Raw genomic sequence first — 12,632 nt, forward strand, 5'->3', positions numbered from 1 at the left:
ATGTATGCACCAATGGATGGGGAACCTTTTAGTTGTATGTTTAATAATATCTTGTTCTCTAGGCTTTTTAAACAATGCACAAAAGCTACCTTTTTCTATTTCCCTTTTTTTAAACATGTTCATATGATAATTTGTTTACATAATATATATTTTGTTCATCCCTTTTAACTTGTAATTATCCAACTAACCAATAATAGAAGCTAGATGGGTCATAATGGACTTGAGGGATGATGCCAATTGTGCTCTCATCAGATTAGTTTGACCACAAGTTTTCAACCTACAAATGAGTGCTTCTAATTAATTTTTTCCTCTTTTTATTTTATTCATTATATTATCTTGGGTTTCAGGAGGAGGTCTTCTAGTTAGCGGAGATTGTGAAATTTCTTGTTGTGGAAGGTTCTCATTTTCATCTTGTGGAAGGTTTTAATTTGGATCTTTTGGAGGGTTTTTGTTTTGATTTTTTTGATCTGATTGTGGATTTGGCAGTTCATTATTCACATTTCCTGATAAGAAACCAATTAAAATCTAAATAAATAAATAAATTTAAAGAAAATTTGATAAAACCTACAAAACAATGTAAAAACTTACAAAATAATGCAAAAACATATAAAACAATGCAAAAAAGAGAGTAGAAAACATACAATGTGATCTCAATCTTGATCTTTAGTGACAAGGAGGCATTTTGAGGAGGTGGGTGAAAAATTTATTCAATTTGTTCAATAAATTTATCAATTGTTTTACTTTGGCATACCGTATCATGCTATAGCATGGACACGCTTTTGCAAATTAAAAAAAAAACTTTGCATCATTTTTTGGCACTACAACTTAATGCACATACCCATAATAACCATCTTCCAACACACCTAGCTACAAGAGAAGTGAGATGTGGGGTTATTGCTAAAACTAGTTTTTGTCCTTCTATTTAGCATCCTGAGTTGATTGTAGAAATTACAAAACACTATAGTCCTAGGGATAGGACTATTAGGGATTCTTAACAAAATATCCTTGTAGATTTTTTTCTAGCATCCATATCTAAAGAATTTGGGATTCCTTCTCATCGAGGATGGTCATGTAAACACAAAAGTAGGCACATAGAATCCACACCTTTGGAGTTCATTTCTTAAAATAAATAATCAACAAAAGATGGTTGAAAAATAATAGATCACATCATTAAATGATTCCTAAGGAAATAGTATGGATCAACTTGAAAAGAGAGTATATTGACATGATCAAAATGTTGAGTCACATAATTGGAATGCCTCATTATTATAGATTTGAATATTGGATGTGGTATTTTTTTAAGCAGGTGATAGAGCAAGGTAACATAATAGATTTGGACGGTCACATAAGTGATAATCTGAATGAATAGTTGATGAATCTAGAGCATACAATGAAATTTTAATGAGCTCTTATATCATTTGCATGCTAGCACAGAGAATGAATTATGATGGACTAAAATGCAAAGGACTAATTGGAAGTGGAACCCAAAACCACAAAGTTCATGAATGCTACCATTTATATTGAAAGGATGATTACATAAGGGTTAATGAGACCCTTTTCATGTGCATAGTGAGAACACAACAAAGGAGGATATATATGAGGTTGTCAGCTGACATGATGAAGATGGGTAATGATTACGATGCATAGTTCATTTAGTTTCCTACCTTTTTATACACCTGAGTTCAAGGATTTTCCATTGAGCTATACAAACTTCCCAAGTACCTATAAGAGAAAATGGTCTTATTAGAGGTCACTAAAAAACTTACAAACTATGACGAAATCCATAAAAAAGGGAAGCAAAAGTTGGGATACTAGTTCCCAATTCTATAGAACGAAAAGGACCATGTCTAAAGGCTTTAGAGAGATCATCTAATTAGCTCCACTTATTCCATCTTTTGCTTTATCCAAAAAGGACTAATTTTGAACCCTACAACAAGATCACATCAGTAGTAGGATCAAAGTACCAACACAAAGTTCATCTAGAAGACTTTTGGGAAAATGCTACAAATAAGAATGAGATTAGAGAGAAGATGTATTCAAGGTTAGGATTGAACATTATTAGAACATGCAATATATTCAGGATTCCTAATCAAATTTTGGAGGATCCAAATGTGATGTGAAAAGAATTCAATCCAAAAATGATAGCTTAGCCATATGATTGGAAAAGGAAAGAGGTTATATATCTAGAAGCTCTTTCAAAGATATTCTTAGATTTTACAAAGTGGTGGATTGAGCATAAACTTAAAAAATTAGTTACACTAGCCAATGGATTCACATATAGATTGCTTGGTCACTGACCACTTAGAGATGAAAGATCCAAACAAATATCTGAAGGGTCTATTGAAGAAAGAGGAATTCCATTGAAAGATGTAGGAACCGAGAAAGGGAAAGAGGTATCTTAGGAATAGAATCCTAGGATTGAGGAAGTCATCGAACTACCCCAAAATAAGAAGCAAAAACATGCGAATGCTCTATCTTCTTTGAGTCACACTCGAAATGTTCAAGACATAGAAACATTTGAAAGGTAGGAGTTAGTGACAAGGATAAGCATATTTGGGTGAGAAAAAAATTTGGACAATCCAATACATGTAGACTAAGTATAAATGGCTATGAAAAAATCCATGCAAGAAAGAGGGAGAGATCAAGATATTACTATAGAGGAAAGTTTCACTAAAATATTAGAGTGAGATACTATGAGGGCTAGAGATGCTCCATTAGAGGAAGAGTCTCCTATAGTAGCAATACATCTTCCAAATGTTAAAGCTGTAGTTCCTAAAGTAATGGTGGATAGTCCTGGAGGTGAAGAGGAGATAGATATTTGAGCAGACAAAAGGAAAGAGAAATTGGTGATTCTAGGGGACCAAAGCATACACATTCCAGCATGGTTGAGGCAACAAATTCAAATGAGTCAACAAAAGGAGGTTGATCCAACAATTGAATTATAGGAATTTTTGGATAGAGAAAACTGACTAGAATAGAAAGGGAAAGCAAGAAGATATACTAAAATTTTGAAAGGAGAATCGGGGTCTAGAATCTTGTATATTGTGACTCATATAGTTTACAAGAGAAAAAATAGATTTCTCCACATGAATAGCATGTTACATAAATAAATCTTGGTCATGTCTCCTAGGAGCAAATATTAGAATAATGTGATGACTCTACACATGCTTTGAAGGATATATTGAAGAAGGTGGAAGAAGAGTGAGAGAAATAAAAATGAGAAATTAGGGCCTTATGTTAGTACATCATTGGCTTGTCTCATCCAGTAAGAGAGGAAGGTCCATCATTCATCCCTGAAACAGGTGTTTGCACTAAAGTGGTATATGATATTGGTAGGATAAAGCGGATTGCTCAAGGTGTAAAGGTCTTAGTTGAAGGAATTTAGGAGGAAGCCTTCAAATATGGAGAAGATTTAGTGTAAGTGCATAGTAAGGCATTAAATACACTTTCCAAGATCCATTGCATGGAAGAATCATAGAGAATAAAAATATTTACAAAGATCAAGTGATTTCCAACATTCAGAATCTAATGGAGACCACAAAACAAGCATTGATTGACAATCAAGTTATCAATGAGGGGGATGTCTATGTTTTTCTTCGATAATATAGTGTAATGATCATAGCTAAGGAATTTTTTGAGAGATTCATCGAGGAATTCATTTTATGGAAGAGCATTGTTGACAACAACAAGCAAGGGATATCCAATGCACTTGCATCCTTGTTATCATAGAGAATGGTGTAAGAAAAAATGACAACTAATAATCTGAAAGTCAAGTTAGAGGAATTATTTTGACTAAATTTATATCAAAGAGATTATTTTGAGAACATCTCCATCTTCTGGAATACAATCCACACTACTCAAGACTTGTTACCAAATTGGGATGAAAGCTTGGAAATACTAAAAAGAGCAATTGCAGTTCTACAATTCAACCAAGAATCTGCACCAAGCATCAATATAGAGGAGTTGAATATAGTGTTGGATAGATTTCATGCCTTCAAGTGGGGGAATCAAGGATAGATTCATTTAATGTAGAGTGGCTATTCTTCGTGGTCATTTATTGCACCCCGCTCCATCCTAAACTAGCATGCATAGTAGAAATTTATTACCCACTAGAGTAGTGAATTCCTTGTTGCATCAATGTAGATTCATTTTCTTTTCCCTAACCCTAATTAGGGTTGATGTGGCATGATCTTGTTCATCGGTTATTATAATCATTTGGACCACCTATCATATTCGAGGACCTATATAAAAGCTTCATTTCTCATCTATAAGGGGGATTTTTATGAGATTGTTTCTATGAGCTATTAAGATAATGAATTTTTCATTGAAGCTTGGTGAGTACTTTTTGTGTCTTAGTGTTTTCGTGTACTCTTAAATTCCCTCAATTAGATTAAGTTTATCCTTATTCATGTGTGGTGAGTATAATGAAGAATATTATGGTGTATTAATGAATTCTTATGGTTCATACTTTCGATGTTTTAGTGAATCTAATTCATTGTACAAAGTTAGCCAGAACCCCTTTCATGCATATGTTTTACTTCTATCATTTACGTACATTGTTCTTTGTGATGGTAAATGTGGTGGTATGAAAAACTTTGGCATAACCGTTGAAAATTGTACAACTTCATACGTAGTTGTAGTATAACTTGGAAAAGAAGAGCTCACAAAATTGAGGAATTTGTCCACGTACTTGAGTACCATTTAATTTTATCACAACCCTTAGAATTCAAATATAATTCTTGCACCCAATCCTATTTAATTCTTGCATATTTTGTGAAAACTCCAAACACTACTTCATTGCAAAACCTTAAGGTTGCTCCCACATCTAGTATGGGTTGAAATGAATCCAAATAAGATGTAAGACCCCTTGTGATCATCAAAAAATCACATCAACCACTGATATTATCCATATTCAAGACCTGACATCAAAGGAACCTTGAAGTCATTATATGATCATCTACCAATCTTTGTATACATTCAACTTTATTCAAGAGAGGATAAGATATTTTGATTTGTTCTACTATTTTGTGGGTCATTAAAAACACATCAACAATTGTCTCTAATAAAGAGTACTATACTTAGATCCTTTAAATTTAGTGAGTTATCTAAAGGACGTGCATGAGAAAATAGGTGGTAAGAAAATTGAAGTTAGGATGAACGAATAAACAGAATGGGAAACAAGTGCCACACAGTGGCTTGTATTTGTTGTGAATTATAATCAATAGAAATAGAATATAAGTCATAAAAGTTTAATTGCAAGATTTAAATAAAGTGATTATACAATATTAAAAAAAATTGAAACAATTAAGTTAATATAGAAGTAATACATAATAGTATTCAAAATACTTACATATTTTTTATATAAAAATAAAATAAAGTATTAAAAATGGATGAATTAGTGTGTGGAATATAGATTGTAGAAAAAATACTTTTACAATGTAAATAGGGTAAGAAACTTAATATAAAAATACAAATTAAGATGAAGCTTAGAACTATAATAGATATAATTAATCTAAAAGAATTAAAGTTTACATATATTAATATATTGAGTCTCCCCACGTAGTGTTTCCTAGAAATCCACTCGTATAACACCCAAAATATATCAGCTAATCAAATTGCATTAAATAATTTTAATGAATTTAGAAACTAAAAAATTCACATATATACTCTAGAAAAATGAAAAGTGACAATAAGAAATAAAAATACTTGCATCTAATTGGTTGAAATCAAACAATATTAATCACTAATTAAGTACAATTGATTGCAACAGTATAGCTTACAACAAGTACAATACGAGTGTAGATAATCACAATGAAAGAAATGGTGAAGAGATTTAATGAGGTTAACAAAGGGTCCAATATTAGTGTTCAAATTCAAGGGAGGTGTCATATCAACCACAGAGATATTAGCAAATAAGACATTTTTGTAAATTGTTTAAATAAGAACATATTTATAGGCACTGATATTTAATCTTTTTTATTTTTCTACACTTCCATTTTTCATTATCTTTTACACATTCTTGGAGAAGAATTTCCATTATCTTTTATACATTCTTGGATAAGAAGGATGTGCATCTTCATAGAAAATTATGTACAATAAATTATAATTAATGATAATTCTAGTTGAGCATTCCTCATAATCCAAACCTAAAGACTAAAATTATTTTGAGTTCTTTTTACAAAATTTTTTATAATATTTTAAAACATTCATCATGGAATCTTTACTAAGTTATTCTACTTTGCAGGTTGAACCACGATGTAGAACCTTCTTCGAGATGGATTATCTTTGTTTTACATGATCCTTAAAGTATCAATAGCATTCACAACTATCAACTATTGTAATGTGCAGTTTTGTTGGGTTATTTTCTATAGTGTCTATAATTAGTTGATAGGGTCTTCAGTCTCGCAAAGACTTTTTCCATGCAACAATATTTCTATGTAATTCATAAAAAATATTTAAATTAAAAATAATTCAATATAATTAATAATCAAAAAAATATTATTAGATATTTGATACTAAACTATTTTAGATAATAAGGATAACATGGACATTAGAAACTATTTTTTTTATAACTATCTCATATTCTACTTTGCCTTCATTGATTGTGTTGCGCATCAATTTTCTGCCATTTTCTTCCATTCTCAATATCTAAAAATTTCAGTTATGGTTTTCTTTTATATGTTGGAAATGTATACTAACTGCTAAAATTGTAATTTATGCATTTTAGATGTTAATCTTCTGTATTTTTTTTTCAAATAATTTCTCCAAGAGTTTGGAGATTTCATTTACTGGTTTTCTATAATATCTTCCACACACACCATGTTTTATTTAAAAATAGCTCTATAAAAAAAAATCATGTTTTTTTATGTAATTGTGGCATAGGATCTTTCAATGGAAACACATAACATTTTGTATGCACAATTATGACTTTGGAAAAACCTGCATGCATATTAAATATTTTAGGATTTTTTATCCATTAGATTCGAAGTCTAGAGAGAGTAAATCTATCAAGTTCTTATCACAATAGAGGAAATAAATCTGTCTATGAATCCCTAACCCTCATTCAATTGGTGAAGATGAATAGAAATATAAGAGTTATGTGAGTTTCATCAACTATTCAGATCGGATAAACTATACCAATATGGCTTTTCTGACATCACTGTAATAAATAAAAGGTTATCCCGACTATCTAACTTAAATGAATGACATATCATTGGACAAGGCATGTCAATGATGTCGTAGAAGATTGATGTAGTTATTTTTAGGTTATAATGATTATGTTAGCTATTTTTTACTTATTCATGATGACAGTAATACCAACTTATCTTGGATATGAAAAGAAGTGATGGGGAGATTAAGGAGGTAGATTTGAGAAGAGGAGGCTAGGGCATTATGAGTGGTTGTGGTCTTAAGATAGGTTGAGGCTTTTACATGAGATCTTTAATAGGTAGGTTCATTCTAGTATTACAACTCAGTCAAGATAAATAAAATGTATAATTGTACAAACCAACTTATAGGGGATAATGGGAGCACAAGTTAATAAAATTAGGAAGAAACTCATAGTCAAAATGAAGTTTTCAAAATTACATATTTTGTAGCATAGATAAGTGTATTTGATTTAGGAGTCAAAACTATGCACACTGATGTGTAGAATGCATATATTGTTTAATGCACATAATGAATGTGTGAATCTCATAGAAACATGGTCAATGACTATTCAATAATGCTAAAACTACAAAACTTAGTTAATATAAAAAAAATAAAAATTATTAGAGTCTAAAGTCCAATGGTAGTGCAAAAGAATAATATATACACTAATTTAAGATTATAGGGAACTCACAGTATACAGGAAAAGTGTTGTATGAGTTAACAAATAGAAATTTATAAATTGAATAAAATGGAGACTTCTGTAGGACATTTTTTTAATTGTTTAAATATAGTAATGATATAATAGTTCAACTAAAAAATATATGCAAACTAATAGGTGAAGAGAAATGTTCATTTTTGTAATGATTGTTGTAAGGAAATGAAAGAATTGGGTTGAAAAGAATAATGGTAGGATCTAAAAGACCCATTTTATTTTAAAGATCTAAGTTTTTTGAACTAGATTTTCAAAGTTCTTTTCTTTGGATAAAACATCTGAAATAGAGGTAACCATTCCTCACAACTTTGATCACTTTATAAAATGCATTCAACTCATATATGGTGAAACCGTGAATTTCTCTAGCATTAACCAATGTTTGGAAACTCTACCAATTGCTTCTAAATTTTTAGTTGATGATGGTATCGACTAATGCATGGAGTATATGGAAGCAAACCATTGAAGTGCTCAAGAAGAAACTCAATTTTGAGAAGTTCTTTTTTCTCTTGAATTGAATTTTTTCTCATATTTGGCTAATGGGCTTCATCAAGAGGGACAACCATATGATTTTGGTGGAGAAGAGACTTTTAACAAATACAAAATGAAATAATTTTGGGCTTCTCTATTTTTACCCTTTAGGTTGGATAAAAGTGTTAAAAATTAAAGTTTCACAAAACTTGCAAAACCAACCAAGCTGCTTGACAAGGTAAGGTGTCAAGACAAAGTAGTTTCATGTTGCTTGACTACCAAAAGGAACTCGGCAGATAGTGAACATAGTAGAGGTAGAAACCAAGTTTCTTGGACAATGGCAGTCAATTTATTTAGTTCAAACACAAGCCAAGTTTTTTGGAGGGAAACAAAAGAATTGTAGAAAATGCATAAAAAAATTAATAGTTTCTCCTTCATTTTGCCAAAAAAAATACTAACATACACAATGTAATGTATCAATGGAGACAAGATCAAAAAGACAATAGATTGGAGATTGGAAAGTATGTTTTCTTACTTTCTATTAACTGAATCAAATTGATACAAATCTAGAGAATGAACTACAAACCCTAGAAGAACAAAAATGTCTAAATCCTTCAAAAAAGTATAGAGCAACGTATGGATGTATACAATAAGCCTTGAGAAATCACTTCTCATATAGGAAAAAAATTCACTTTCACGAAACTCAGAAAGTCATCCACCCATTTGTTCCTACACTCTGATGAAATCTTTATGTTGTTGCTACTTTGTTGAACTCATCACTACTTCAGAATGTAAGTTGTATTTTTAATGAGAAAAAAATTCCCCCTTTTTGTCTCTTATGATCAACATAGAATCTCCCTCTCATTTTTTAATTCAAAATGACCTACCACATTTAACATTTTTGTTTATTGTAGCTACACTGTGTTCTAACAAGTAGGTGTACTAGAGGCTCACAAGACAATAGAGAATAATAAAATATTCCAAACCCCCCGTTTCTCTCAAGCCAACAATATAAGGATCACTATTGATCCAAATCATATATGCCTAGACTTCTTCTTAGGTGCACAAAGCTTTCTATTCCCAATGGTTGAGTAAAAATGTCCACTAGCTATTTCTTAGATTTATAATATTCCATTTTGAATTCTCCATTTCCCACTAGCTCACTAATTAAATGACATCTGATCTCAATGTGCTTTCTTCTCTCATGGAAATTTGGATTCTTTGTCAATGCAATTGAGAAAATGTTGTGATAATAGATTGTGGTTCCATCCTCTTTCTTTTCATTCAAATTTGTCAAGATTCTTCTTAGCCAAACAACTTGACATGTTGTTGCATTTTCTACTATGTATTCAACCTCTACTATAGATCAAGAAACAATTAGTTTCTTCTTGGATTCCCATGAAATTTCACCTGAGCCCATATGAAACATATAATCACAAGTGCTCTCCCTATCATCTAGACTTTCAGCCCAATCACTACTAGTATTACCAATTAGCTTAAATTCATTATCAATAGTATACATAATGACACATCCCTTGGTACCATTCACATACCTTAGGATCATCTTTCTCGCTTGCCAATGGGAATCCTTTAGAGCTTTCATGAGTCTAGAAATCAAACTATCTACATGTATCATGTATTAGGCTGAGTTGCTATCAAATACATCAAGCTTCCAACCATACTTTTATATAATGTTGGATTTATATTGCTGCTGCAATCTCCCTTGCTCAACTTTAGACCTATCATTTTTGGTGTTGGGGCTTCCTTACTATTTTCCATTTTAAACCTCTTCGAGATTTGATTTGCATTTCTTTTGAGAGAAAAAAATTCCATCATGCATTTGTTTTACTTGTATGCATAAAAATTATTTTAAGAGACCTAAGTCTTTCATCTAAAATTCACTCTTCATGGCCTCATTAAACTCGCAAATTAGGAAATTATCATTTCCAGTGAAAATTAGATCATCTACATACAAGAAAATAATAAAAAACCTACCATTTTTGGCCTTGATGTAGAGAGTGGGCTCACCATCACTTTTACTAAAGGCATTTCTTATCAAATATGATTCAATCCTACTATGCCATGTCCATGGAGATTTCTTGAGCCCATAAAGAGCTCTCTTCAGCCTCTACACCTTGTGTTCCTCACCTAAAACTTCATAACTAGGTGGCTTCTCCACATACACCTCTTCTTTCAACAGTCTACCCAAGAAGGACAACTTCACATCTATTTTATATACCTTCCATTTGTGCTAGGTTGCAATTTCTCTGATAGCATACATAGTTTCCATTCTTACAACTGAGACATATCTCTCATCATAATCTCTACCATGCTACTATTTATACCACTTTAACACTAATTGTTCCTTATGCCTATCTATTTTTCCTTCATTATTGTACTTGGTGTTATAGACCCATTTAGCTTCATTTAATTGTTTCTTGGGAGGCAAAATAGCTAACTCCCATGTTTCATTTCTCTCTATAACATCTATTTCCTCATCCATGGCATCATACAATTTATTTTCTTTCATGGCTTCTTCAAAAAAAATTGGATCACTATGAGAAAATAATGCAAAATTAACACTCATCATAGTCTTTATCATACCATTCATCTTAGTATATCTCCCTTAGACTCTTAGTCTTTCTTTTTAATAAGGAGGTGATAGTGGGATTTGAATTTTTTAGTATTGGCGTTGCTACTATTTTTCTTACTAATTCAAAGTTGTCTATAATTACTAGGAGTTGATTCTCTGCATGTTTGAGGCTGCTTTCCTTTTTGCCTCTATCTAGAGCTATCTATATCTACTGGTCCTTTATTATTTTGATCACTAACTTCATCTTCTTCATTAACAGTTCACACTTTACTTGAAGCTCTTGAAGATTCATCCATCAAGCCATCCCATGACTAATTTTCAAGAAACTCCACATCTCTTGAAATGATGATCATCTTGGTGTTTGGATTATATAATCCATAGGCCTTTTATTTAGAACTATAACCAGTGAAGATGCACTTCATACCCTTTTCATCAAACTTTTTCCTTTTGTCCTTTTGTACATGTGCATATTCTACACGCCAAAATGCTATCTAGTGCTCAACTATCCATCTAAGTCTTGCCCATGCCTCAAAAGGAATCTTATCATGTACTGCCTTTGTTGAACAACTATTTCTCAAATATAGTGTTGTTGCTACAACCTTTGGCCAATATTTAGTTTGGAGTCCCTTTTTTCATCACACTCCTTCCATCTAAACAATGGTTCTATTCTTCCCCTTAGCCAATCCATTTTACTGTGGAGTATAATTGGCTATAAGCTCCTTCTTGATGCCATTTTTCCTACAAAGATTTACAAAAGAATTGGAGGTATACTCTACCCCTTTATCTAATCTTAGGAGTTTTACATAATTTCCACATTCCTTTTCAGCCTAGGCTTTGAATTAGACAAATTTATCAAATGATTCATATTTTCTTTTTTAAAAATATACCCATGTCCTATGGATGAAATCATCTATGAATTCCATAAACTAAGTACTCCACCAAATATAAGTGGTTTGGATAGAGCCAACTACATTAGAATGCACTAGCTCTAATGGTGCCCTTGCCCTTCTAGACTTGCTAGAATTAAATGGAAGCCTATATTGCTTACCCAAAATACAAGCCTCACACTTGCCACAAGACTCTATGAGATTAGGTAAACCATCTAACATTCCTTTATTGGATAATAAATTTAAACTAGCAAAACCAAGATATCCATACCTGAGATGCCACAACTTGGAAGGGTCTTCAATCACACTCTTTAGAGCTAATTACTGATGTACTAATGTACATGCATGCTTGGGAGGTGCAGCAAAGATTTGAGAAAAGAAACATGTCTCTATCCTCAAGGAGAACATTTGGTTCCTTGTCATTTGGACTATTGCTAGAATCTTGTTACTCCCATATTTCTCTTGAGTGACACACTTGTCATTTTCCATCAGCACCTTGTAACCATTTTGAATGAGTTGTCCAACACTCATAAAATTATGCTTCATGCTTAGGGAAAAATAAACATTTAAGATTTCTCTCTTCTCACCTTGCTTGGTATGGACCATTACAGATCCTATGTCCACAATAGGAATGGTTCCACTATTTCTATAACTAATTTTAGATTTGAAATTCTTATCAATAAAAGAAAATAAATTCTCATTTCTAGTCGTGTTTTTTGTAACCTTTATCCAATTACCATACCTTAGGGTTTCCTTCTTCTCCAATGTTGCACATCATGAAGGTTGTAGGATTATTTACTTCACCCATATTCACACAAGCCAC

This window comes from Cupressus sempervirens, chromosome 1, assembly GCF_028749045.1.
Source record: "Cupressus sempervirens isolate cs-2001-9-10 chromosome 1, ASM2874904v1, whole genome shotgun sequence".
NCBI classification, from domain to species: Eukaryota; Viridiplantae; Streptophyta; class Pinopsida; order Cupressales; family Cupressaceae; genus Cupressus; species Cupressus sempervirens.